Source organism: Chiloscyllium plagiosum, chromosome 5, assembly GCF_004010195.1.
Source record: "Chiloscyllium plagiosum isolate BGI_BamShark_2017 chromosome 5, ASM401019v2, whole genome shotgun sequence".
NCBI lineage: Eukaryota > Metazoa > Chordata > Chondrichthyes > Orectolobiformes > Hemiscylliidae > Chiloscyllium > Chiloscyllium plagiosum.
Genome location: NC_057714.1, coordinates 123,767,477 through 123,771,417, shown reverse-complemented (window position 1 = coordinate 123,771,417; position 3,941 = coordinate 123,767,477). Strand labels below are relative to the sequence as shown.

Here is a 3,941-nt window from a genome sequence, read left to right as displayed (position 1 = left end):
TGTATGGAATGAGCTGCCAGAGGATGTGGTGGAGGCTGGTACAATTGCAACATTTAAGAGGCATTTGGATGGGTATATGAATAGGAAGGGTTTGGAGGGATATGGGCCGGGCGCTGGCAGGTGGGACTAGAATGGGTTGGGATACCTGGTTAGCATGGACTGAAGGGTCTGTTTCCGTACTGTACATCTCTATGACTCTAAATACAGGGCAATACGAGGAGCTGGGTTTTTTAAAATGCAGTGAGTGGTAATGATCTGATACTCACCGTCCTCCTGGCATGGAAGTACGAGGGGAAGTACAAGAGGATGAACGGTTTCAGAAGGAAATTGGACAAGAATATGAGGGAAATGAACTTGCAGGCATACAGGGAGAGTGCGGGGATGGGTGTGAGACTGACTGACTGGACTGCTCCTACAGGAATGTTTCTCTGTGGATTGTGGTGTCATTATGGGTGAGGACATGATACTAAGATGGCTGAGGAACCTCTGAGTACTGTTTTGTGTGGGGGATACACCATGTGGATAAGAACTGTTACCGTGAGCAAGCTGGTGCTATTATCCTGTTCTGGAGGCTAGCTTCATATTTGGGACTCACTGGCATTGGAGTTGATACAGAGCGAGACCTGTGTGAGTAGTGTTCAATTATAGGATGTACAGATAAGGTTAGTATCTCCACTAGTGGAGAACATTAAATCTCACCCAACTAATTACAATTATGTTGATAGAAGCTTTTCATGTTGACAGAAATTATTGCAAATTGTCATTTGGTTGGTGTAGAACTTGAATTTTGTTTAAAAAAAATCAAAGCATTTTGTCTTGAATTCACCAGGACCATGTGCAAGCATTATCAAACCAAAGGGATGATGAGTAAGGTGACTGCTGATTGGTTAGCAAGTGAACTTGGTTTGGAAGGAGTACTGCCACTTCGACTGCATTAGTAACTGACGACTGACAGTTAACTGCTAAGCAATGTTTAAATTTTAAACCAGGTAGGTTGACTGTGATTGGTTAACAGGTGGAGCCAGTTGCTTCAGTCAGCTGCTGCTTCGCAGGAATGGACCCCTCTTCTTGTGCGGTGGCAGTGTCCCTACCTTTGGACTGTGAGGCCTGTGTTCAGGTCCCTTCTGTTCCAGAGGTTCATATGTTTATATGATATAGGAGCAGAATTAGGCCATTCAGCCCATCGAGTCTGCTTTGCCAATCGATCATGGCTGATATACTCCTTGCCCGCCTTCTCCCCATAACCTTATACCAAATCTGTCTAACTCCCCCTTAAATGTACTCACTGTCAGTACCCACTGCCTTTGGGGGAGCGAGTCCCACGGATTCACAACCCTTTGGGAGAAGTCGCTTCTCCTCAACTCAGTGTTAAGTTTGCTCCCCTTTATCCTCTTGTCCCAGAATGCCCCAGTAGAGAAAGCATCTACTCCACATCTACTTTATCCACCCCTTTTATCGTATTGAATACCCTCACTCTTCTAAATTCCAGAGAGTATAGGCCTGAACTGTTCAATCTCTCTTCATGTGGTAAACCACTCACCTCTGGGATCAACCTGGTGACCCTCCTCTGAACTGCCTCCAGTGCCACTACATCTTTCCTCAAATAAGGGACCAAAACAGTGCACAGTACTCCAGGTGCGGTCTCACCAATGCTTGTACAGTTGCTACAATCCTTCCTTACATTTATATCCTACTCCTTCAGCTAGAAACGCCAACATTCCATTTGCTTCCTTTATTACCTGCTGTACCTGCACGCTCATTTTCTGTGACTCATGAAACACATACAACTCTATGAACAGATATGTAATAACGTGTCTGAACAGCATGATTGGAAAATAGCTTGCTTTGCAGGAACTACACGAGTGACGATTGCCACTAACGGGATGCTGCTGTTAAATCTAAAAAATATACTGCCCATTAACACAAGAGGCGCAATGGGGTATATAAATTTCAGTGTCAGTGTGATGCCAGGGTTTATAGGCCCAAGACTGGCCAATCATATCAGGCTGTCCTGTTTGTCTGTTTGGAATAAGTTACTGACCATTCCCAATCGTCCAGCCCGCAAAGCAAAACACAACCTGATTTTGCAACTCGACAACATTGCTCAGAATCTCCACAGTGTTTGGAGAACAGATTTCCAATTGTCTGCTGGGCTGGTTGTGAATTGTCGGTGACAGACTTGCTGTTATCCATCAATTCATTACTCAGGGCAACGCCCCGACTACAGCCAACGTGTCCGATTTTAAGAAAACTTGGCAGTTAACCGACAGGTGCATCCTCCCTGAACAACCAACAGTCTGTTTGCCAGCCAATCAGTACACTTCTCTCATGCAGTATAAATACCGTCTTCCCTTGTGTTTGTATTTCCTGCAAACTGCCCTGCTGAGTGCAAGACAAAAAGCTTCCAGAAAGTGGGGTTTTTTTCAGCAATAATAAATGATTGTTCTTTATTTGGGGTAAACAAGGGGACATTGAAATCTGAGTTGAAACTTTATTGCTGGAACAGCACAGCAGGTCAGGCAGCATCCAGGGAACAGGAGATTCGACGTTTCGGGCACAGGCCCTTCTTCAGGTATTCCTGAAGAAGGGCCTGTGCCCGAAACGTCGAATCTCCTGTTCCCTGGATGCTGCCTGACCTGCTGTGCTGTTCCAGCAATAAAGTTTCAACTTTGATCTCCAGCATCTGCAGACCTCACTTTCTCCTCGACATTGAAATCTGAAACAAAACAGAAGGTGCTGGAAAAGCTCAGCAGATCTGGCAGCATTTGTGAACAGAAATCAGAGTTTCAGGATGATTGGGGGGGGGGGAGGAAACATACACCTTCATACAACAGGAAAGGAAAGCTCTCCTTCAAAAAGTTGCTGAAACTTGGGAGATAATTGAAACTCAAACAAAGACGATGATAGTTCGACTTTGGGTCTCTAAACTATGAACCAAGGTCATGCAGGCAGGATCACGCTGATCTCTGATGTAAGCTTTGTAAAATTTGTTCTTCGATGAGTACTGAAAGCAGAACTGGCAGTTATTGTAGATCACCTTCTGTACCAACACGGACACTGCCAACCCCTTCACTCGTGTAAAGACAGAAAATGCTGGAGATCACAGCAGGTCAGACACAGCATCCATGGAGAGAGAGCAAGCTAACATTTCAAGTCTACGTGACACTTCATTAGAGCGGACGTGAAGTGGGGAGGGGACGGCATTTATGCTACAGTGATGGAAAGGGTACTGGGGCTGGGTGGGGAGGAGGATGCTGATAGTCCTGACTAAGTGATGGGAATGTGAGGATGGCAGAACAATGATGTGTCTAACTGCCAGACAGGGAGGGACAACATGGTGACAGAGAATGTAACAAGTGAGGCTAAAAGGGAAGGAACGGGAGTGGGTTCACAAACTGAACTCAACATTAGAACATAGAACAGTACAGCACAGTACAGGCCCTTCGACAGGAGTTGCACCTTCTGCAGTTACATGGGAAGGTGCCATGGCCATTGAGAAATAGACTAGGGTGTCCCAGAGGGAAGGGACCCGGTGACATGCAGACGTGAGCACATGCTGAAGGCAGTATGTCCAGGTCAAAGTGCACATGGGTCATGACCCCATTCCAATCCTGACACAGGCTCTGTGCACACACAAGGACGACCCTACCCCAAATCCACAGCTTGTCAAAGCAGCGACTCCCCTGCAGTAAAACATCAAAGTGTAAGGAGAAAATTGTGAACAGTGAGGATATGAGCCACACTGACTGACAGTCACCAGCCCTGCTCATGTGGAGGGCAGATGGCAAAGGTTGGATGGTCAAGGACTGTCCCAGCCAGCAGGGGCAGTCACGGGTCTGGGGGCATGGGGTGGGTGTGTGTGTGTGTTGTTGGTGGGGCAGGGGATGGGGCGGTATGTGTGTGGGGGGTGGGCTTTTATCAGGTGGGGGGGTGTGTGTGTG

General features: G+C 46.8%; 1 long non-coding RNA gene across 1 annotated transcript in view; it reads right to left on the bottom strand.

Moving 5' to 3' along the window:
- LOC122550223 overlaps positions 1-3,877 on the bottom strand; it is a 7,512-nt gene extending 3,635 nt beyond the window's left edge. Inside the window, exon 1 of the long non-coding RNA XR_006311770.1 lies at positions 3,650-3,877. This is a non-coding gene — a long non-coding RNA (uncharacterized LOC122550223). The remainder of the gene's footprint in view (positions 1-3,649) is intronic.
- Positions 3,878-3,941: the final 64 nt, after the last annotated feature.